Here is a 25,664-nt window from a genome sequence, read left to right on the forward strand (position 1 = left end):
GTCCACTCCTGTATGTATATATGTATTTATTGACTTGCCAAGAATCATGAAAAACAATATATCTCTAGAGCATCATTGAATATAGGTGTAGGACCTATAAAATCCAATTTAATAGAGGATCCATGCTTAGAAATAAGTCCAGTCCTCTCGTTTCATGGGAATTAGGATAAAATCACTGAGAAAGGACTTAAATTCTAACAATTAGAGTTTATATATTTGAGTACATGGTATAGAATGTTTGAGTTTATAGTCTCTTAAAATACAGATTCCTCTTGAAAGGTTTTGAGGTTTTATATTATTATTATTAGTTTAATATATTTTTATTGACTTCAGAGAGGAAGGGAGAGGGAGAGAGAGAGAGAAACATCAATGATAAGAGAGAATCATTGATTGGCTGCCTCTTGCCCGCCCCCTCCTGGGGATAGAGCCCACAATCCGGGCATGTGCCCTTGACCAGAATTGAACCCAGGACCCTTCAGTCCAAAGGCCGACGCTCTTATCTATTGAGTCAAACCAGCTAGGACAAGGTTTTATATTATTTCCAGTTATGTGCAGGGGTTTTGACCTGGGTTTTATAGTTCTAGGGTTTATGGATATATTTTGGCCCTATGATCCTGATCTCTTGAAATTGTATGAACAGTTTTTGTGTGTGCCTATGTGATTTTTCTGGTTAGAGGGTCAAGAAAGAGATTCTCAAAGGATTCTTCTTCTTTTTAAAAAAATATATTTTCATTGATTTTAGAGAGGAAGGGAGAGGAGAGAGAGAGAAATATCAATGATGAGAGAGAATCATTGATTTGCTGACTCCTGCACGCCCCAACTGGGGATCGAGCCCCCAACCCGGGCATGTACCCTGACCAGGAATCAAAACCATGACCTCCTGGTTCATAGGTTGACGCTCAACCACTGAGCCACACCGGCCAGGCTCAAAAGATTCTTGAGACACACACACATGTCAGGGGCCTTTTCAGTAATGTTAGTGATTAAGTCAAGCGTTGGTTGTGTTAAATCAAGGGAAAGAAATTTTGAGTGGGTGTTTCAGGTGAGGAACTTTGGGAAGGTATGAAGCAGCTCTAGGAGTTAGGAGTAGTAGCACCAGAAGGAAGGTGGAAGGCCAAAGCAAAGCTTAACCAATTTTAGAATTTTGCCAAGTCTTCTGGACTCTTTTTTGTATGTTTTTTTGTTTTGTTTTGTTAATATTCCAGGATTCAACTAGTACATGGCTGTCTATTCATGCACTATATACAATAGACTTTGTGGGGGATCAAGTTACCATTGTTTTAAAGAGAAAGTGAGTTTTGAAAGAAAGCTAATAGATTGTGCTCAAAAATTCATTTTTAGTTGGGAGTTGCTTATACTTTGGAAATTTTAAAAAAAGTACAAATGTTTTAATCTAGTGTTCTTGGGCCAGAAATTTATTCTCTCCTTGCTTAATTTTTCTGACCATGAAATGAAAGACCATGGTCTCTGTTATAGGGTCTTTCTGAAATATGACAATTATGGAGTGCTTTGAGATCTAAGATGATTTAATGCTAACAAATTGCTCACATTTCTTGTCATTAATAAACTCTAGAAATTTAACCAAATTATTTCATAATGTTCCATTCTAGAACTTGATTTCCAGAATATTCCATTCTGAAATTTTGGATAATTGGTCATTTTTATTTGCTTACTCTGATCTCTGGATCTTTGAAATTTAATTAGACAGGTTTGTCAGCTAAGCCCTATATTCTGGGGCAGTGATTTCCAACTTCTGATTGTCACCCTTACAAGTAAAATTTTGAGCACACATTGTGAATCACATTTATTTATAAATGATGTTAATATACTTCTGTATTAATACATTTATGTGCATTATAAGATATATGGAAAGTAAATTTTAAAAGGTTGAGATAAAATGAAAAAAGCTACGGTATTTTTAAATGTCTTGTTAACTGAGTTAATGGTGGTTTAGTAACTTATTTATGATTTTGTTTTTGTAAATATATTTGCTTATAACCCATGTGTTTTTTTTTCTATAATTAATGCCAATTGATAATGTTTTATATGATATCCTGTAAAAGTATTGGTAATTCAAGAATGATTTGAATAAATATATTGGGTGATCTTAACATAGAAAATTTGTGTTATATCACTTGTAATTAGCTTGTGTTTGTGGATTATCTTTACATTCACTAAATCTACAAAGAAGATCCCTAAATAGAACTAGAGTATTCTCTTTTCCTTTATTCACTTTATTTTTCTTTTTCCTTTTTGTTGAATTTATTGGGGTGACACTGGTTAACAAAATTATACAGGTTTCAGGCACACAATTCCCCAAAACAGCATCAGTACACTGTATTGTGTGTTCATCACCCCAAGTCAAGCCTCTGTCCATCACCTTTTATCCCCCTAAACTCTTTTCCACCTCCTGGTCCTTTGTCTTTCATTAAATGATTACGAAATAAAATTCTTTGTAATAGCTCTTCCTTATAAAAGTAGCCCACAAGTTAAGACGTAACCGAGGTTTGCTAAGTAAAAACACCCTCATAGAACTAGTATCTGGATGTAAAGCTGGCTTCGGGTACTAAGTCGAAAGAAAAAATAATTCTGCCCTGGCCCATATGGTTTAGTTGATTGGGGGTTGTCCTGTGCAGCAAAGGTTGCTGGTTGGATTCCGGTCAAGGGCACATGCCTGGGTTGCTGGCTCCACCCGAGTAGCGGGTGGTAGTGGGGTGTGCAGAGGCAGCTATTGATGTTATGCTCTCACATCGATGTTTCTGTTCCTCTGTCTAAAAATCAATAAACTATTCTTTAAAAAAAAATAAATTCTATCACCAATTATGTGACAGCTTAAAAAAATTTTGTCTCCCTTAATTTTTGGCTCTATATTTTGAAAGTTTCCCCCACATTGAAACTGTATTATATATTCTTATTATAGTGAAACATTTTAGAAAGAAAACAAACAACCCCTTCAATATTAAAGGTTATCTTTGGTTTATGTGTCTTGGTGATTTTTATTTCTTTCTTGTACCTTTCATTACTTTTCAAATTATTTTTATGAAAACGCATTAACTTTGTAATCAGAGAAATAAGTATGGATAATAGAATTATGACCCTGAGGATTCACTATCAGATTTTGGGCAGGTAAGTCACTTATCCTCGTTGGGTCTGTTTCTCTATTTGAAAAATGAAGAGGACAGAAATAGTATTTAAAGCTTCTTGTAAATAAAAATTCCTTCTAAAATTTTGAGTCTGTTGTTATGACATGTTAAACAATAAAGATATTTTCTTCTTAAAAAGGCATGTATATGTGTTCATTGTAGGAAAACAGAAAAAAATTAAAAATAATCATAATTCTACCATCCAAATAATTAAGAATATTTTAATATCCATCCAAATAATATTTTAATATGTGTGGATTTGGATATTTCCCTAAGTATACATGTATGCACATGTGTGCATACACATGCAATATATATGCATACTGTATATGCTAACATATAGTAATACTATGCATACTGTTTTGAAACAGTAAAGTCTAAGGATATTTGATACATCTATTTTGCTCTGAAACTTTTTTTTTTTTTAAAATATATTTTATTGATTTTTTACAAAGAGGAAGGGAGAGAGATAGGGAGCTAGAAACATTGATGAGAGAGAAACATTGATCAGCTGCCTCCTGCACATCTCCTATTGGGGATGTGCTCGCAACTCAGGTACATGCCCTTGACCGGAATCGAACCTGGAACCTTTCAGTCCGCAGGCCGACGCTCTATCCACTGAGCCAAACCGGTTTCGGCTGCTCTGAAACTTTTTAAAAAATATATTTTTTATTTCAGAGAGGAAGGGAGAGGGTGAGAGATAGAAACATCAATGATGAGAGAGAATCATTGATTTGGCTGCCTCCTGTATGCCCCACACTGGGGATCAAGCAACCTGGGCATGTGCCTCGACTAGGATTCGAACTGTGATCTCCTTTTTCGTAGGTCTATGCTCAACCACTGAACCGCTCCTGCTTGCTGGGCTTTTTCTGAAACTTTCTTAATGGGGCAGTGATAAATCCTTTTGTTTTGTGTTGTTTGGGGTTTTTTTTGTTAATCCTCATCCGAGGGTATTTTTCCATTGATTTTTAGGAAGAGTGTAAGAGAGAGGGAAAGATAGAAACATTGATGTGAGAGAAACACATCCATTGGTTGCCTCCTGCACGAGCCCTGACCTGGACCCTGGGCCAGGGAGCCCACAACCAAGGTACGTGCCCTTGACCGGAATCAAACCAGGGACCCTTTGGTCCGCAGTCCAGTGCTCTATCCACTGAGCCAAACCAGCTAGGGCTAAATCTCTTTGTTTTGATGAAATGTAAAAGATGTTTAAAACAAGTTTCTCTCCAAATACAATATTTGTCCAGGAAATGCTTACTGTCTCTTTCATGCTCTGTGTGGTTTTGCTGAAGTAAGTATAACTTGGAGTAAGGGCGGAAGGGCTTGCCTATGAAAGCTTACTTAGTGAAGAATGAAATCTAAATCCTGGGTTAACCTCAATTTCATTCACATATTAACTTGCATTTTTTTTTCCATTCTGCCCTCATATTTCCTGAGGTAAAATTCCTGTTTGCAGGGTAGTTTCTGAAGTGAACCAATATATTACTGGTTTTTGATTTTACCCTGGGACCTTCTGAGTTGTTATATTCCCAATTGAGAGCAAATTAGATATTGGTAACAGCAACAGTATAATATAGAAGTTAAAAAAATACTTATTTGTAGACCCAGAGACAAGGGACAGGGGAGGGGGGTTAGAGATCAACCAAAGGACTTATATGCATGCATATTAGTATAACCAATGGACACAGACACTGGGGCAGTGGGGGCTTGCCCTCAGGGGTGTGAGTGGCGGGGGTGGGTCAATCGGGGAAAAAGGAGACATGTAATACTTTATACAAATAAAGAAAATCTCTGACTATAACAAAAAAAATATTTATTTGTTTTTAGTATTAACTATGGGGAGTTCAAAATATTTTCTATACATATAAGTATATCTGTATATATAAAAGCCTAAGCGACTGTCCGACCGGTAGCTATGATGTGCACTGACCACCAGGGGGCAGGAGCTGCCAAGCTGTGGTGACTTGGCAGCTGTGGTTCTAAGGATATTTGATATATCCTTAACATATAACCAGAAAGGAGGGAGCCCCATTCCAGGGTGCCTCACCTGAAAACTGCCCTCTCACAATCCAGGACCCCTTGGGGGTTGTTGGAGAGCTGGTTTTGGCCCGATCCCTGCAGGCCAGGCCGAGTACAAATCTAAAATGCTATGTAATCTAATTCATGCTTTCCCCTCAATGAGTATGTGATGTATATAATTCTAATTTTATGTAAAGGATAAGTGGATCCTTCTCAAAGTTAACTTTTTAAAAAAAATGTATTTTTATTTATTTCTTAGAGAGGAAGGCAGAGAGATAGAGAGTTAGGAACATCAATGAGAGAGAAACATCCATTGACTGCCTCCTACACGCCCCCTACTGTGGATTGATCCCGAAAAGGGGCATGTGCCCTGACTGGGAATCAAACCAGTGACATCTTGGTTCATGAGTAGACACTCAACCACTGAGCCACACCGGCCAGGATCGAAGTTAACTTCTTTGAAGAGTTTATACAGTGGATTCTCTTTAGAATTGTAACTTAGCTTTCCTGCATTTATTTCTATCTTTAATCTCTCTGGTAGCTGGTTTTTTGTTTGTGTTTTAAGGCAAAATGGAAAGCAACTCTAGGGTAAATAGCCCCTTAGTTATGCCAATTAATAGCTAAAGTAATCTGGTTATTTTTTTAATCTAAGTGTAGTATGAAGCCTGTGGAGGTGTGTCGGAAGAAAAAAAAATCTGATTTGTTTATTCTCTTCCCTTCTACCTTGAAGATTAGGATCTTTTCTAGGAAAAAAAAAATCATTTATACCTGATAATTAAGATGCTTAAATCAGTATCTTCCAAACATAATGGGAGGTGAAATTTTTGGGAATAAAAAGTCTGAACTTTTTGCATCTTAAACTTTGTCTTCAGTTTTCATGTCTGAAAGATGTGAGAAGAGTAGCTAATTCTAACTTGAGAATTTACCAGATGAGCTGTCTTTATTCTGAAGAAATCCATTTTGTAGCCAAATGAATGGTTTATATCTAATGTTCTTTAAACAGGTAATCTTGTTTAGTATTAATTTAGGGGTATAGGTACAGTAGTGATTCCTGTCTCTTAGGTTAGCATGATTTTGAAATTACCTTTTTAAAAGAATACTGATGATTTTATGACAAATTATTTCCTTAAAGATAAAAAATTGTGCAGTTGTTCCATGTAAATGCACTTACTCAGATTTGGCCAACCAATAGAGTTCCAGAATTCTATACCCAGAGGCCTAATTGACATTTGTTGGATGCCCAAATGCACTACATCCCAAAATGAAAGTTCCTTCTCAAAGTTGGCCCTGTTGCACTCTTGCTTACCTCAGTGAATGGTACCATCATTTCATCATTTCTCAGAACAAAAACCTTGTTTTTTCCATATCAGCAGATCCTGTATAACTCTCAAAGTAAGCTCAAATTGTCTTCTTCATTTCCACCAATATCACCTAAAAAAAAACCAAAAAACAATCCTATTATACATAGAATTATTTATTTACTTATTTTTTGTTAATCCTCATCAGAGGATATTTCTCCATTGATTTTTAGAGAGAGTAGAAGGGAGGGGGAGAGACAGGGGAATATCGATGTGAGAGATACACATCAATTGGTTGCCTCCTGCACACACCGCGACCAGGGATTGAGCTTGCAACCAAGGTACGTGCCCTTGACCTGAAGCAAACTCTTGACCCTCCAGTCTGCAGGCCAACACTCTATCCAATGAGCCAAACCAGCCAGGGCCACCATTACCACTTTTGTCTGAGTTGGCATTGTTTCCTGGACTGTTGCATAACCTTTGGTCCACCTGCATCCACTCTGAGCACTAGTCCATTCTCAGTGCAGCCAGATGACTTGATCTTTTCTAAAGACATGGGGGTGATCACATCTCCAATTGTATTTAGGATGATGACAAAGTTCCTTAATGTGGCCACACCTACCTTTGGGGCTCATTTTGTATCAGCCATGTTCCCCTAACCGTAAGGCCTTTCCTATCGCTGTTCCCTCTGCCTCGAAAGCTTTTCCTCTCTTCTTTTTAGCAAAATCTTACACATTTTTTTTCAGGTCTCTGCTCAAGCATCATTTCCTCAGGGAAGTTTTATAAGGTCTTCCTCATTTTTGTACTTTTCCAGCACTTACCCAGTGATAGGAAATTTACAACTTACCCCAAGTCTGTTTAGTCTTTAAGACATTTAGATAGTTAGAAAGTTTAATTTCAACTGAAAGTTCGTCCTGTAACTTTTACCTGCTGGTCTGTCCTCTGTTCTCTAGGACTTTCAGAAACAAATATATTTCCTGTTTTCTTATAAAGTCCTCTGAATTGTCTCTTTTTTAGTCTAAATATTTCTAGGACCTTCAGCCTTCTTGGAAAGGTAATGGGATATACTGGAGAGAGAGAGTTGCTGGGGTTGTACTAGTTTCCTAGGACTCTGTGCTTAAATCTAGGATAGCTTTGCAAACTTGAGCATGTTACTTACCCTTTCTAAGTCTAAATCTCCTTTATTTTAAGACCAGGATAATAATGCCTATGTCATTGATATGTGAAGATTTAAGGAAAATTCATATGAAGTACTTGATACACGATAGCTAACTCATTAAATGTTGCCTTCCACCAAACTACCCTGACCCTACTGCACTTTGTCAGGGACCCCAGAGTTGTGTGAACCTAGTATAAGATGTGGGACTGTTCTGGTAAGTACAGACTAGAGTGGGTCCAATTTTTCTGTATCCTGGGCACCGTGTAGCCACTTTGATTAATGTATCCCAAGTTTGAATTAGATTTTATGTTTGTAGCCACAGCATAAGATTGGCTCCTTAAACTTAGAATTGGTTAAAATCCCCAGCCTTTTTCATTGGTATAATTATTAAATCTACATATTGTGCAGTTAGTTGTGTAGATCCAAGTGCACATTGTCACATTTACATTGTGTATTACAAGTGTTACATGATCAAGTCATAGGCTTAGTACATAGAAACTAAATCTGAATTTAATGTCGCTGCATGGTTTAAAAGAATCTTTAAACTTAACCTACTTTATTGCTATTCAGAGAATATTTCTTAAAACAAATGCTTTAGTGAATTTAAAAAGGAAAAGAGTTACAATTGAAGTAGCAACTATATCAGTTATGTTGGAGAAGGATGGCATTAGTAGATACTTCTGTAATCAGGTAATTAGGTATTCCTTCAGGTGGTAATCAATGCTGATCACTTGCAGGTTAATGGATAGCTTGCTATTGACGCTTTTTGTCAGATATATGAGATCTGTGTCCATTGCTTATTTAACAAATAAGCATTTAATGATATCCATATTTACTATTAATTTGCATTTGAGGTAAAAGACTAGAGAAATGAGTAATGTAGAAATGGTGCTTTAAATATTTATTTATTTTTTAAAAATTTAAAAAAAAATTTATTGATTTTTTGGAGAGAGATAGATAGTTAGAAACATCGATGGGAGAGAAACATCGATCAGCTGCCTCCCGCACATCTCCCACTGGGGATGTGCCCGCAACCCAGGTACATGCCCCTGACCGGAATCGAACCTGGGACCTTTCAGTCCACAGGCTGACGCTCTATCCACTGAGCCAAACCGGTTTCGGCTAAATATTTATTTTTGATTAATTATTACATGTACATAGTTAAAAGATCAAACAGTATAAAAAGAATACAGTAAGAAGTGTTTCCTCACAGTTTCCTTTTGAGAAATAGCCACCACTACCAGATTCTTCTGTGTCCTTCAAAGTAGTTTAAGCAAAAATGTGTGTCGTGTGTGTGTGTGTGTGTGTGTGTGTGTGTGTCTTTAAAACCACAAATGATTGCTTATGTGCATATGGTTCTCCTTTTTTGAATGACATCTTTGATATCTTTTTTGTTTTAAAAATATGTTTTTATTTATTTTAGAGAGAGAGAGAGCAAGGGAGAGAGAGAGATAGAAACATCAATGACAGCCCTAACCGGTTTGGCTAAGTGGATAGAGCATCGGCCTGTGGACTGAATGGTCCCAGGTTCGATTCTGGTCAAGGGCATGTACCTTGGTTGTAGGCACATCCCCAGTAGGGGGCGTGCAGGAGGCAGCTGATCAATGTTTCTCTCTCATCAATGTTTCTAACTCTCTATCCCTCTCCCTTCCTCTCTGTAAAAAATCAATAAAATATATTTAAAAAAAAATAAAGGGCCAGAAGGTTGAGAACCACTGCTCTAAATAGTTTTAAAAAAAGGAAAAAAAAAAAAAAAGAAACATCAATGACAGAGAAACATCCATTGGCTGCCTCCTGCACATTCCCCACTGGAGATCGAGCCTACAACCCAGGCATGTGCCCTGACCAGGAATCGAACTGGCGACCTCTTGTTGCATGGAACCATGCTCAATCCACTGAACCACACTGGCCGGGTGACATCTTTGATATCCTGATCTTTAGCACCAATGTAGGATTTCTAGTCCCCTATCTCCGCCCTCCCCCCCATTGTTCAGAGGCAGGGAACCAAGTTCCATAGCTCTCTATTACTAATTTGATTGTGTGAGACGCATTTCCAAGAGTTGTATATTATGTAGTCCTTTGTGTGAAAGACTTCTCTTTATAGGTTTATTAAGTTTATCCCAGGGAAATAAAACGAATTTTTATTTCTGGCCATAGAAAGTGAGTAAAGAAAAACCCATCAATTCAAATTGGTTTAACACATTATCATGATATTGCTTGAGCCCTCTTCATGCTTTCTAAATGAATTACTCATTTTGATTATATTGACAGCAAGGCTAAATAAATTATTTCAGTAACCTAGTAGGTGTCATAGTTTAGGAAGAGCTGGAATGTCCAAGAGTAGTAGGACTATGGCATCATCACATTCTAATTTGGGTTATTATTTGTGTGTGTTTTTTTCCCGCTCTTATTACACTGTAAGCCAGTTAGATCCTTTTATACTCTTAAAAATTATTGAGGACTCCAGAGCGTTTGTTTATGTGGGTTATAACTTTCGATATTTGTTGCATTAGAAATTGAAACAGAAATTTTGAAAATGTTTGTTAATTAATTTAAAAAATAATAGTACATCCACTAAGTGTTAAAATAGGTGAAATATTTTTATTAACAAACTGTATTTTCCAAAACAATTTAATGAGAAGAATAGCACTTTTTACAGTTTTTGCAAATCTCTTTAATATCTGGTTTGATGGAAGACAGCTGGATTCTTATATCTGCTTTTTTAAAAAATGTTTTTATTGATTTTTAGAGAGAGAGAAAGGGAGAGGGATAGAGAGATAGAAACATCGATGAGAGAGAAACATCTTTGATCAGGACTGCCTCCTGCAAGTCCCCCACTGGGGATCGAGCCCACAACCCAGGCATGTGCCCTCGGCCGGAATCGAACCTGGGGCCCTTCAGTCCGCAGGCTGACGCTCTATCCACTGAGCCAAGCTGGTCAGGGCAATAAAATTAATTTTGTTTGTTAAGCCTCACATGACATTTTTTCTATTGCTTTTCAGAGAGAGTGGAAGGGAGGAAAGGAAAGGGGGGGGGTGAAAGGGGGGGAGAGAGAGAGAGAGAGAGAGAGAGAGTGAGTGTGTGTGTGTGTGTGACAGAGACACACTGTTTGCCTCCTGAATATGCCCTGACATGGGCCAGGGAGCTAACCAGCAACCCAGGTACTTGCCATTGACTGGGAATTGACACTCTAACTAATGAGACACACTGACTAGAGCTAAAATTAATAATTTTTACTTTTATATCAACACATTCTTAAATAAAAGTGGCTCTTTAAAAAAAACCAACAACTGTGAGTATACAAAGGTGAAAAATGTAGTGATTACTACTACAGTGTGGTGCCATTGCCTTATATTGTGCTAAGGTGCCCTACCTTTAAATTAACTTACCTTTGCTTTTGCATCATAAATGCAGATATAAGCACTGTGAAAAAAGGCAAATAATGTCTTGGTTACTATGAAAATAGTTTTGACCTCATGGATTTCTGGAAAAAATATCAGTGGGGACCTCCAGGGTTCTGTGGTTCACTTTGAGAATGTTGTAAGCTGTTTAAGAGTTAAACTAATTATTCAGATCAATCGTCCCTGCCCTCCCTCCCCCTGCAGTTTCTGGTCCAGGATTTTACACAGAAAAGTTGTTGAAAGGATATTTGTTTAATGAGTGTGATATGATGACATTTAAACAGGACAAAACTTGCTGAGTAGAATAATAGGCAGTCTCACAGCCATCCAGGCAGTCCTGATTACACAGCTTTGCCACAGACAATTATGGAAGAGAATGAACTAGTGGAGTGTTCAACATACTTGTTAAATGCAAACCATGAAATAAAGAAGTGTAAGGTGATACTGAACTAGGAGTTAACTGGTTTCAGAAATGCACAGGAAAAGGATGCACATGTGTAAGTACCTACAGAGCCAACAACTCCAGCCTTTTTAGGCTTCTTCTATTAATGAGTCCTCTACTTTTCAGGCCCTTAATTTTGTAGCAAAGAGGAGCCTCACTAAGGTGGATCTGATTGAAAAAGCAAACCTCTAATTGAAATTTCAGTAGGTCACTGCTTGTGCTTGATCTAGTAAAGTCTTTTCAAAAAGGGTTACAGAGGTGAATGTTAAAAACAAATCACTTTTTTATGAAGAATACTGAATAAAATTCCTGTGTCCATATAAGCTGCAGATTCAGGTAGATAGTTTTTTGTTTTTATAATCCTCACCCAGGGATATTTTTCCATTGATTTTTAGAGAGAGTGGAAGAGAGAGGGAAAGACAGAGAGAGATATCAATGTGAGAGAAACGCATTGATTGGTTGCCTCCTGCACACTCCAGACCAGGGCCTGGGGCCGGGGAGGAGCCTGCAAACAAGGTACGTGCCCCTGACTGGAATCGAACCCAGGACCCTTGGGCCAGCAGTCTGATGCTCTATACACTGAGCCAAACCGTCAAGGGCCAGGTAGTTTTAATTGAGTAAATTTCCCCTTTAAGGAAACCTGCCCTATAGAATACCCTAATGTGGTTATGGACTATACTTTCCCTTTTGGGGTCAAGGAATTGAGTGATTATTATTATTATTTTTATGTTTGTATATTCTTTTTGGTTAATCCTCAATTGGGGATATTTTTCCATTGATTTTTAGGGAGCGTAGAAGAGAGAGGGAAACTTAATGTGAGAGAAACACATCGATCAATTGCTTGCCTCTTGCAAGAGCTTTGATCAGGACCCAGTCGAGGGAGGAGCCTGCAACCAAGGTACATGCCCTTGACCGGAATTGAACCCGGGACCCTTTGGTCCACAGGCCGATGCTCTATCCAAGGAGCCAAACTGGCTAGGGCAGAATTGGGTGATTAGATGGCAGGATATATTCTCTTTTAGTGTGATGTCTCAATCCATCTAGCTACGTTTTGATAATCTTAGAGTTTGCTAAATAGTACTTTTAGCAAAAAAGTACTATTGTTTTTAGATAATTTGTTTTGTTTTTAGATAATTTGTTTATGACAGTGTTATTTCTGGTTTAGGGCTAGGATGTAGGAAAGGGCAGTAAAATTGAAGGCAGAAATAGGAAGGAACAGTCCTAGTCTTTCCCTGCTCCATTCCTCATCTCTACTTTTTAAAAAGTTGTTACTTCTATCTCCAATAAAAATCGTAAAATATTTAATCTTACATAAAATTTTTCTGTGTATATTTACAAGCAAATAACATGACTGTATGATTACAACTATTGTGACATTCTGGAAAAGGCAAAACTATGGAGATAAAAAAAATTAGCCCTAGCTGGTTTGGCTCTGAATGGAGCGTGGGCCCACAGACTGAAGGGTCGTGGGTTGTGGGTTTGATTCCAGTCAAGGGCACCTTGTACCTTGATTGCAGGCTCCTCCCTAGCACAGGCCCTGATTGGGGCTTGTATAGGAGGCTACCAATCAATGTGTTTCTGTCACATTGATGTTTCTGTCTTTCCCTCTCTCTTCCACTCTCTAAAAATGAATGGAAAATTATCCTCGGGTGAGGATTAACAACAAAAAAAGAGTGAACCTTAAGGTGAACTATGGACTTTGGGTGATTATGATGTGTCAATGGAAGTTCATTCATGGTTAAAAAAAAAAATAGTACCACTCTAATGAGTGATAGTTATGATGGGATAGCCTGTGCATGTGTGAGGTCAAGAGGGTATATGGGAAATCTCTGTACCTCCCAACTAACTTTGTTGCAAACCTAAAACTGTTCTAAAAAAAATAGTCTTAAAAAAATGAAAAAGAAGCCTACAATGAGTATTTCTGTACTGTTTAAATACTATGTACTGTTTATGTTTTTTCTGGGTAACTCAGTGTCATTGCAAAGCACCGATTCCTGAATTGTATGGAACTTTTTTTGGCCATAGGAGCCTCTGAATTCAAGTGTACGTTTTAGTTAGACCTTTATTAGCATACCATGCCACTTGGAGGAGGGAGCAAGAAAAGCATGACAGACGATTTGAGTTAAGTGGCACTATAGGCTACTGCTGGCAAACAGGAGCTCCACAAACCATTGTTTAAAATGAAGAAAGAAAAGTCCTAGGCATTTCTCTCATCAGTGACAGTGTTGGGAAAGCTCCACCAGCACCATTATCTCTTCATTAGATGAAGCTGCCTCCCCCACACCCCACCTGATCTCTTCAGTCTTTTCTCACCACCATGCATTCTATACATTCAAATATATTCAGCATTATGTAACTATTAACTATAAACTGTGTACATATATGGACCATATTTTAAAAATAAATATATATGTAAACTATAAAAATATATGTATTGAAAGACTTTCATTAGGAATAGAAATTACAAATATATGGCCCTAATAATAAAAAGTAGGTAAGAAGTTAGGTATGGCAGGGCAGAATTCTGGTCAACAGATGGTTTTTCTGATGGGTGTGAAGGAGTGGGTTGTCAGGAAGCAGTGAGTTCTGCCATCATTAAGTTTCTTTGTGTAAAGCATAGACAACCTCCTAGGGAGCTAGAGAAGTGAATCTTGCATGTGTCTTGACAGACTAGCATGTGGAAAGTAAGGAAGCAAAAATCCTCTAAGATTCTGCACAGGGCAAGCATTCCTTTGCATACTCGAGTAATGTGTTTTTTTGGGGGGAAAAGCAGAAGTTCTTCTCTAGGTTTATATATCTGTTTTTCCAACTCATTCCTTATAATATTTGGTTCTTTTCATAGTGAAATATGGGATTTTTCTACATCTTTAAAAACTAAAGTGCCCAGCACTAAATACAGGTGTGATGAGGCTGATGCAGAATTCCCCTTCAGTTGTCCACATTTTACATATGCTGATTGTCACCCGATGCTTATTTCCATACTAAGTTTAGTGTGAACCAGCACCCCTGAATCTTTTTTTTTTTTTAAATGATGATACAAGTCTTCATCATCCCATGCTTTTCTGAAATGGTGTGTGTTTTTTTTTAAGACCAAAGTTCAGAATAGTGTGTTTATGCCAATTAAAATTTACCTTTGAGATTTTAGCTCATTATTTTAGGCTGTTGAAGCCTTTTTGGAATTTGATTTCACCCTCCAAAGGCGGACTTCGTTATCTCTGGCAGCTCCAGTTATCTATCTACTTGACTATCTTTTCTCCTTTTAGTTTCCAAAATTGTCCTGTTGCTGCCTTTTTTCTATTTGCTTTTTTCAGTGGCAGATTCCAACTTGTGTTACTTTGATGGAGATGTATAGCTGCACTTGAACCTCAGACAATAGAAAAGCATACATTTGCAAACCCACTAGAGAATTGTGGTTTACTTAAATCATGTTAAATATCAAGAACCTTTGTGCTTCTTTTTCTTTTTTGGACATTTATTAATTTTGATTATTCAGTCTTCTTTTGGTATTTTGGAGCCAATTCATCTGTGTTTTTAGTTTTTTTTAAGCTTTTCTGTATATACTGGAAAAGAAACAACCCAAAGACTATTTCTATAATTCCCAGTAGATAGAATGACCTTAGGGGTAATCTGGAAGGCAGAGGACTTAACAGGTGGCTAATTTTCTTGGACGTCAGTTTCCCAACTGCACAATGGAAGACTTTGATTAACCGGGGGTTTCCACTTGTGCTCTTGGAGTCCTAAGGAGCCTCAGAGCATCCTGCAGGGGGTGAGGACGATGGATGGCTATAGCTCTCTGTTCTCCAGCTCCTTCAATAATAGAAGCTACACTTTATCTTACGTTTTGAGGTTCTACATAGGATTCTGTTTAAAGAAAGGGTTCCCAGAGGACATCATGCAGCTTTGATAGTGTGTGTGTGTGTGTGTGTGTGTGTGTGTGTGTGTGTATATCTGAACTTGGAGGCCACCCTCTGGTTTTTCATTTGGTAAAGGGAAAGAGAGCCTTATTATGCTGTTTGTCTTTTCTTTCCCAGAATAACCACACACACACACACACACACACACACACACACCATTATAAAAGTAATTACCTTATTTTATTCTTTTACATTATCATTTTAAAGGGAGAAAAACATAAAATAGAAGTAAAGTATCTGTAATTCCATTCTGCAGAGGATAGCATTCTTAACAGTTTCAGTGTATCTTTTTAGTTAATTTGGTTTGCCCATAATTATATCTACCCCCTTTTTTTTTTAATGAGACCATACTCATTCTAGCAGATTTTGTATCATGTTTTTTTGTTTTCTTTCAATTTCCAACAGTGTATATTGTGGACATTTTTCTGTGTCACTACACATCACTCTATCTCATCCTTTAATACTTCTGTAGTATTCCTCTGTAGTAATGATTTGTAACTATACCAGTGATAGCGAACCTTTTGAGCTCAGCGTGTCAGCATTTTGAAAAACCCTAACTTAACTCTGGTGCCATGTCACATATAGAAATTTTTTGATATTTGCAACCATAGTAAAACAAAGACTTATATTTTTTGATATTTATTTTATATATTTAAATGCCATTTAACAAAGAAAAATCAACCAAAAAAATGAGTTCGCGTGTCACCTCTGACACGCGTGTCATAGGTTCGCCATCACTGAACTATACTGAGTCAGAGTGAATATTTCTGGTTTTGCAACATATGGAATCTGTTTTTTTTTTAATATATATATTTTATTGATTTTTTACAGAGAGGAAGGGAGAGAGATAGAGAGTTGGAAACATCGATGAGAGAGAAACATCGATCAGCTGCCTCCTGCACACCCCCCACTGGGGATGTGCCCACAACCAAGGTACATGCCCTTGACCGGAATCGAACCTGGGACCCTTCAGTCCGCAGGCCGATGCTCTATCCACTGAGCCAAACCGGTTTCGGCGGAATCTGTTTTTAAAGTATAACTAGCTTTATTTACATACTAGAGGCCCAGTGCACAAAAGTCGTGCACAGGTAGGGTCCCTAGGGGCTGCTGGCTGCCGGCCGGGGCTTCCCTTCCCCCTCCCCTCCCACCTGCCTGCCACCACCCCCTGGTCAAATTCCTGGTCCAACTCCCTGTTGAGGGGACAATTTGGATATTAGGCTTTTATCATTTTTAGATTGCCTCTGGCATACTCTTTCTTTCAATAGTTTACTTTTAATTCATTCTTTTTAAAGGTTATACTATTGGTTGCTTTCACCAGTTGCTTCCCTTTCCTCTGGTTTGATTACAGATCAAAATCTCAGAGATATTATTCCAGTCAAGCTACAAATGCAGATAACTCTTTTCTTTTGGGCAATAGCTTTAATTTAAGGACCACTTTACTAGTTACAAGTCTGTCCTTAACAAAATCTTGGCAGCCAGAATTATACTTGACACTTTTATTCCAGTATATTACTGTTGGTGAGAAAGGCAATTGACTTGTTTTGACCCAAATGAGCTTAGTTCTAAGAGATTAGGAAGGTGAGTGACAGCAGCTTTTGGTGGTTTGACAGCCAGCTGCAGGATGTCTATTGTGGCCAAGACCAATGACTGCTGATAAGTATATATGTTAAGTTACATTGAAAGATTCCTTTCCCCTACTGTTATTTAATATTGTATCAAAGATCACATTGAGAAATGTAGTGAGAAAATATTTTTTTATTCTTATAGGTTAGATTATTGTTATTTTTTGTACAGTGCTCTATATTTTTTCCAAATACTTAATTCTAAATGGATGCAACATTTGATAATCATGAGAAAAAATTTTGACAGGAAATATAGTATAAATATTATTTAGGGAGGTTTTGTTTTCTTTTTTAAAAAATATTTTTTTATTGATTTCAGAGAGGAAGGGAAAGGGAGAGAGAGAGAGAAACATCAATGATGAGAGAGAATCATTGATCGGCTGCTTCCTGCACGTCCCCTGCTGGGGATTGAGCCCACAACCTGGGCATGTGTCCTTGACCGGAATTGAACCTGGGACCCTTCAGTCCGCAGGCTCTATCCACTAAGCCAAACCAGCTAGGGCAGGAGGTTTTGTTCTTTAGAAAGTTGGGATAGCATATCTTCCTCTCACCTTTAAGTTTAGGGATATCTTGTACAGGTTCAACAAATCTATAATAATAAAAGCGTAATATGCTCATTAGACTGAAGGCCAAACAGAGCAATGACCGTCCAGATGACCTGGACGACCTTCTGGACGAAGCCGGGCGCCATGGCTGCGAGGGCCAAGCCTCTTGTATGAATTTCATGCATTGAGCTTCTAGTTCTAAAATGAAATGTTACTCTTACTAGTAGTTTTAAATGAAGTCATTTTTTTTAAAAAATATATTTTATTGATTTTTCACAGAGAGGAAGGGAGAGAGATAGATAGTCAGAAACATCGATGGGAGAGAAACATCGATCAGCTGCCTCCTGCACATCTCCCAGTGGGGATGTGCCCGCAACCCAGGTACATGCCCTTGACCGGAATCGAACCTGGGACCTTTCAGTCCGCAGGCCGACGCTCTATCCACTGAGCCAAACCGGTTTCGGCAAAATGAAGTCATTTTAATTTTGTTTTCAACCACTTTACAAATTTTATTTATTTCAGTCTTGAAACGTACTTTTTTATTTTTCTCTTACTTTCTTTCCTTATCTAGGATTCTAAGATGATTTTTCCTACTTAATCCTATGTCTGTAACTTTGAATATATGTTATCCTAAATTTAACTTTGTATGTAGTTCAAGATACAGTTTATTTTACAGATTGCTCACAAAGTAATTATGGGGATTTTAATTTTTGAGTGGGTACTATTCAGAATTTAAATGTTTGACACTTTTGAAGTGTTTATGGGTAGGGATAATTATTATGCAATTTAGAAAGGAGTTTTTTTAAAATTTGTTATTTATATTACAAAATCTCTGGGTACTACTTATCTTTGTCTTAAAATGTATTTCATACATTCTTTCTGACTAATTTAGGGAGTTCTAATTTCTCATTTATTCAGCAAATTAATTTGAGTGATTATTGTGAGCCTTAAACAGTTCTAGGTTCTGGGGGTAAAGCATTGAATAAAACAGAAAAATCTTTGCCCTGATGAACTTTATGTGGGGTTGAGAAAACAGATAAACAGAAAAACAAATACTACATAAGGAGGTAATGAGTGTTATGGGAAAGTACTGTTAGTTTGAGATTATCTCCATATTGTTCAGAAAATTAATCCTCAAAAATACTAAGGCTGTGCCCTAACCAGTTTGGCTCAGTGGATAGAGTGTTGGCCCTTGGACTGAAGGGTCCCAGGTTCATTTCCGGTCAAGGGCACGTACCTCGATCCTTAGCCCTGGTCTGGCTGGTGTGGGAGGCAACCAGTTGATATTTCTCTCTCTCTATCTTCCCCCTCCCTTCTACTCTTTCTAAAAATCAATGGAAAATTATCATTGGGTGAGGATTTAAGAACAGAAAATACTAAGGCAGCAAATGGAAACCTGGATTGGATATATAATGGACTTCTGATTATTGATTGATGTGTAATTTAAATATAATAGTATTTATTGTCAATTACCTTTCATACTCCTTTCAGTCTCACAGTTGTGTTAATAATTCTTATTGTGGTTCTATTTATTGTTGCTTAAAATAATACTTTCCATAGTGCTTTACAGTTAAAAAAAACATTTTCACATCCCATTTTTTAAGTGGCCATAACATAATAGTTATGGTTGAATCATATGAAGTTGCTGATATTTGACTATTTTGAACCTACAAAAAGCAATTTCATATTGCTCAGTCTAAATACTATTCTCTACCTACTTTTAAAATTAAAATGTGAACATGTTTTGTAAACTGTAAAGCACTGTGCACATTGCCAAGATTTAAATCTTGTTTCTGAAAGCCTCTATTTGTGATTTCCTCATATAGTAAGGCTAATAATAAATAATGCCTCATTGAGTTGTGAGGTTACATGAGATTATACATATAGAAGTGTTTAGAAAAGCACCCAGCACTACCTGTTCGTTTTTACTAGCATTATCATTCGCAGTTTTGCAGATGACGAAATTGAAGCTTGTAGAAATTTTATGATCCCCTCTCCCAAGATTATGCAACTAGAAAACTAGGCATTTCTGATTCCAAGTCTGGCTTTTTTCTGCTTATACTTCACCTATCTCTTAGGAAAAGATGCAAAGAAAAGAAAAAAAGAAGAAAGACTATTCGTACAGTAATTTACAGAGCTCATTCTTGAATCTCTCTAACATTGTTACTTTTTTTTAAAAAATATATTTTATTGATTTTTTACAGAGAGGAAGGGAGAGCGATAGAGAGTTAGAAACATTGATGAGAGAGAAACATCGATCAGCTGCCTCCTGCATACCCCCCACTGGGGAAGTGCCTGCAACCAAGGTACATTCCCTTGACTGGAATCGAACCTGGGACCCTTGAGTCTGCAGGCCGACGCTCTATCCACTGAGCCAAACCAGTCAGGGCTGTTACTTTAATTGATGTAGTTAACCTTGTTTTCCTATACTGTTTTGACATTAATAAAGAAAAATGTTTGACAGAAATTTGTAAACTGAGATATGATAGGTAATTGTGACTTACTGTACATTATTTCCTTAGAAAAGGTACTAGTGGTACTTTTATAACTGATTTGTTGAGAAATTAATGTACCTAAATAATAAATATTAACCTCAGTATTTCTAAGAATATAAGTACAGGTTTTTTTTTCACGTGTCAGTACTTTTAATGTTGTATATATAAAATTATAGTAAAAAGACGACTATAAACAAGATGTAGCCCCTCCATTTCCATGGTCAGCTCACTGCATTACAGTAAACCAAGTTTATATTCCACCATCAAGTGTGGTTCTCCCATTAGTTCACTTTGTGATGGGTCATTAAGAATATCTTCAAATCCAATAGTCTCATCATTACCCCTCAAAATATCCAGTGAAAGGTTTGAGCTTGGAAGAAATGGAAGACGCTGAACCTGTTGCACTGTCTTGAATTCCATTTGCAATTTTAGTGGAGCAAATAGACCCTGGATGTTTCTCAGTGTGGAAAAAGTCATTTTACCTTGGTTGAGCTGGAAATTTTTTTTTGATAATTCAGAGGATGACTGGGCAAAAGTTCATTTTTCACACAAGAAAAACCTTTTCGAAGAAGATCATGACTTTCAAAAGGTCCACTTGCTAATAGCTCAGTAACTGGAATACTGTCCTTTAGCTGAGATCCAAGTCCTCTGGCATTCACCTTTAGCTCACTCTGCAAATAGCCTCTCAAGCCCGGTATAAGTACAGTTTTTAAAAATATATATAGTTTTATTGATTTCAGAGAGAAAAGAGAGGGAGAGAGAGAGAAACATCAATGATGAGAGAGAATCATTGATCAACTGCCTCCAGCACACCCCGCACTGGGGGATTGAGCCTGCAACCCCAGGCATGTGCCCTGACCAGGAATCGTGACCTCCTGGTTCATAGGTCAATGCTCAACCATTGAGCCACGCTGGCCAGGCAATGTAAGCAGTTTTTAATTATGTTCTTTAAAAAGGAGTAAAAATAAATGTTAAAAGCTATTAAAAATAGTTTTAAAAAGCAGTTTTTTAAAAAAATATATATTTTATTGATTTTTTACAGAGAGGAAGGGAGAGGGAGAGGAATACAGAGTTAGAAACATCGATGAGAGAAACATCTATTCAGCTGCCTCTTGCACGCCCCCTACTGGGGATGTATCTGCAACCCAGGTACATGCCCTTGACCAGAATCGAACCTGGGACCCTTCAGTTCGCAGGCCGACGCTCTATCCGCTGAACCAAACCGGTTAGGGCTAAAAAGCAGTTTTAAAGCATCTAAAGGCAGTTAAAAAATAACACTTAAACCACCAATTCACAATCTCCTACTCAACATTTCTACATGGCTATCTATAGGCATCTCAATTGTTCCTCTGACATTCATTCCCATTTCAGTAAATAGCTGTTATGTTCTTCCAATTGCTCAAATCAGAAACGTTGGAGTCGCCCGGCTGGCGTGGCTCAGTGGTAGAGAGTCGACCCATGAACCAGGAGGTCACAGTTTGACTCTCTCTTCCTCTCTGACATCAATAAAAATATATTGTAAAAAAACACACAAAACACCTTGGAGTCATTCTTTTTTTTTTTTTAAATATATTTTTATTAATTTCATAGAGGAAGGAAGAGGGAGAGAGAGATAGAAACATCAACAATGAGAATCATTGATTGGCTGCCTCCTGGGGATCAAGCCCGCAACCTGGGCATGTGCCCTTGACCAGGAACAAACCTGGGACCCTTTAGTCCGCAGGTTGACGCTCTATCCACTGAGCCAAACTGGCTAGGGCTGGAGTCATTCTTGACTCCTCTCTTTCATTGTACCACCCAGCATCCAAATCATCAGGAAATCCTGACAGCTCTACCCTCAACACATGAAAAATCTAACTTCTTACCATCTATCTCCACTTATGCTACTCTGGTCCAGGCCATGCTCATCTTTCAGTAGCCTTTTAATTGGTTTTCCTGTTTCCACCCTTTTTCTCCTTTCAGCCTGCCTTTCATAGTGTAAGTCAGAAAATTCTATATTTCTCCCCTGCTCAAAAACATTCAAAGACTTCCCTTCTCATTCAGAGTAAAATCCAAGGATCTTAATGTAGCCTTCAAGGTCCTACAAGCTTGATCCTGACTAACCTCTCTGACCTCATCTGCCTTCCCTCCCCTGGCTTAGGGTGCTTCAGGTCCTGGGGACATTTTGCCAATCCTTGGTCACACCAAGCAGGTTCCTGCCTCGGTATCTTTGCATCTGCTGTTCCTGGAGCCTGGGTACTCTTCCTTCCCCCAACTATTTCGTGTGTCTCCCTCACTTCCTGCAGACCTAAGATCAACTTGTCAGAAAGGCATTCCTTGACCATCCTCCCCGTCTCTATTCCCCCTTCCTTCTTCCTAACATATTATATATATACTAGAGGCCCGATGCACAAAATTTGTGCAAGAGTAGGCCTTCCTTCCCTTAGCTGCAGGCACCGGCTTCCCTCGCAGCCCTGGTCTAATTAGCATATTATGCTTTTATTTTATATATACGTATATTTGCTTATTGTTTATCTCCCTCTGATAAGATGTAAAATCCAAGAAGGCAGGGACTTTTTGTTCACTGTTGTCTCTTCTGTATCAATATTTGACACACAGAGAGTGATTATTATGTATGTTGAATGAATGTGAATGTGGTGGCTCTTTTGGCAAGGCATTATTATCTCAACTCCTTTCACTGCATTTAATATTGTTGATTTCTACAATACCATGTAGAAATGGCACTACTATCTCCTGCTTTCTTTCACTTTTTCTTCTAATGTCCTCTCACTCTTTTTCACATGTTTTGTTTTGTTTTTTTCTCCTATATATATATACTAGAGGCCTGTTGCAGGAAGATTCCTGCAAGAATAGGGCTTCCTGCGGCTGGAGCAAAGCAGAGAAGGGAGCGGGTTTGCCCTCCCGCTCCCAGCCGCTGTGGCTGGGGTTGTTTTTCCCGCTCCCAGCTGCTGTGGCTGGGTTTCCCCTCCTGCCTCCCGCCTCCGCAGCCTTGGCTCTGTTCCTGTCTCCACCGCCTCTACTTTGCTCCCTTCTGTAGCGCTTCGCTTCTACGTTGTCTTCAGTCTTTGCTCCCAGCTGGTATATGCAAATTAACCGCCATCTTTGTTGGCGGTTAATTTGCATATCACGCTGATTAGCCCATGGGAGGTGTAGCGAAGGTACAGTCAATTACCATGTTTGTCTATTATTAGATAGGGTATCCCTTTGAATATCCCCAAGTTTCCTGCTTCTTTACATATTACTCCAGGTCAATTTTATTCATGGTCTGTGATTTCATTACCGTCCCTTGTTGACAATTTCCAAATTTACACTTGCACCACAACTCCAGATCTAGGTATCTGTTTTGACAGCTAGCATGAGTATTGTCACACACTGTCTTTCTCTGCACATCTGCTCTTTTATTATTCCTTGATTAGATTAATGACCCACTCACTAACCCAAGCAGAAACATGGGTTACCCTCCCCTCACTGTTCACATCCAGTTGTTTACTAAGTTCTTTCCATTTCACCTAAATATTTCACATATGCTTTTCCCACCCTCACTGTCTTAGTTGAGGCCACATTGGTGCTCCCTCATGGACCATTGAATTAGTTACCTGACTGGGTAGACTCAGTCCTTCCCAGGCCATTCGTCTAGAATGTTTGCAGAATGCTACTCATCACCTTTAGCAATGCTTCCATCCTGTAGCTCAGAATGGGAAGGGTGGCCAGGAGTTGTACAGAGGGCTTTTGTGACCTATGGGTTATCTGTCGGCTGAGTAGATATACTATCTCTCAAAAGTATTGCTTACTAGTTAAAAAAACAACAACAACAAAAAAACAAAAACCAACACACAAAACACCAATTTATTACATACCCTTTTATTATCTGTTTTTCTGAATAAATTCAACTGTCATGGAATAGAGGTTTATTTTTTGTGTTTTTTACTTGTTTTGGTTGTTATAAAGGGATCGTCATAATATTAAGTATCACTGAGCTAGAAGATAAAATAAAAAACTGCATAGCATATAAGACCCCACCATCTGACCTCCTGCAAGCAGAACCTCTGGTGCACTCCATGCTTGATCATAATGCCACTCTGTTTCCTCTGTTCCTAATACTTCCACTCCACCCCTAGCAACAGCTCTCAAATAGCTACTCTATAAAATATTTCCTGACCAGAATAAAATCCAAACTCCTTTCCAAGGCCTACATGTAGAGGCCTTACATGATTTTTCCAATGTTGTCCCCTTCCCACCTCCCTCTTTTCACCAGGCTCTTCCCATGGCTGCCTTCTCATCCACTCAAATCACAAATCAAATGTTTCACCAGAAACCATTCCCCCTTCCTGCCACTTTTTTATTATATGGCCTTATTTTATCTTCTGCATAGTACATGTCACTTCCTGAAATGCCTTTCTTATGGTTCCTGCCACCAGAATGGAAGTTCTTTAAGGTTAAGGACTCTGCCTTATTGCTCATCACTGGGTATCTTGTCCTAGAACCTGGCCCCCAGTAAGGCTCATTGACTGATTGGATTACTTACCCTCTCCCTATAATTATCTTCCTTAGCCTTTATACATTGCATTGCAGTCTTTGTTGCTATTAGAATTTGCAACCTGTGGTGCTAGACCAAGCAAGCATTGTAAGTGGGTGAGGCAGTCCAGGAGTGGACATCCTAAAGAGAACTTGTTCTGCTTCCCTTAACCAGTCAGTTGTTGCCAACCTGAAATGATAATAATGATTAGCATTTATTGGGGAGGGGCACTCTGCTAAGTGTTTTACTTCAGGGGTCCTCAAACTTTTTAAACAGGGGGCCAGTTCACTGTCCCTCAGACTGTTGGAGGGCCAGACTATAGTTAAAAAAAAAAAACTATTAACAAATTCCTATGCACACAGCGGCAGCAAAAACACCTGGCGGGCCGGATAAATGTTTTCGGTGGGCCGCATGTGGCCCGTGGGCCATAGTTTGAGGACCCCTGTTTTACTTAATGTTTCGTTTCATTTAATCCTCATATCAGCACTATGAGGTAGGTATTAATACCACTAGTTGATAAATGGGAAACAGATAGAGAGAAGTTAAGTAACATGAAACTAGCAAAATGGCAGAACTGGCTCTGGAGCCCCAAGCTCTTCACAGTACTTACTGCTTCCTGGTGTCCCCACATCTTTCTGACTTTTCAAGAGAAGTCAGAAATCTAGAACTTTTATGCTAAATGTCAGTAGTTCACATTTAAAAACCAAACACATAAAAAACTGTGGACCAAACAACAGGTATGAGGGGCTGCTTTGGTTTACATGGTTTTTCTCTGACCAGACGTGCAGCTGCTTTTAGTTCTACCCTTATAATCTGGCACTCAAGTGCTGGATGGATGGTTGCGTGAACAAATGCAACTAATCATTTCCTCTTCTGCCTCACTTTCTTGCTCTACAATAAATAAAATAATGCCTTGTTTCTGGAGCATGTTGCAGTTATACAGTGCTTTCATATGCATTGTTTAACTTCTTTAAAAGCCTCAAAAAATAAAATACCCTCAACATTCTGCTACCACCACACTATATGTGTGTGTTCTTTTGCTCTTAGTTTCACAGTGGATCAGAGGGAGTAAGACACAGGAGGTAAACCACAAAATGATGAGTGTTAGGCTCA

At 38.3% G+C, this 25,664-nt stretch overlaps 1 protein-coding gene and 1 pseudogene across 4 annotated transcripts in view; one reads left to right on the plus strand and one right to left on the minus strand.

Annotated features, from left to right (window-relative positions):
* The window catches only part of NRF1 (nuclear respiratory factor 1), a 129,132-nt gene that overhangs the window by 5,274 nt on the left and 98,194 nt on the right, over positions 1-25,664 (plus strand). The window lies entirely within an intron of this gene.
* Positions 20,168-20,733, minus strand: LOC139016865 (proteasome maturation protein pseudogene; annotated as a pseudogene).

This window comes from Myotis yumanensis, unplaced genomic scaffold (assembly GCF_028538775.1).
Source record: "Myotis yumanensis isolate MYYU_CA2020_CCGP unplaced genomic scaffold, mMyoYum1.0.hap1 SCAF_9, whole genome shotgun sequence".
NCBI classification, from domain to species: Eukaryota; Metazoa; Chordata; class Mammalia; order Chiroptera; family Vespertilionidae; genus Myotis; species Myotis yumanensis.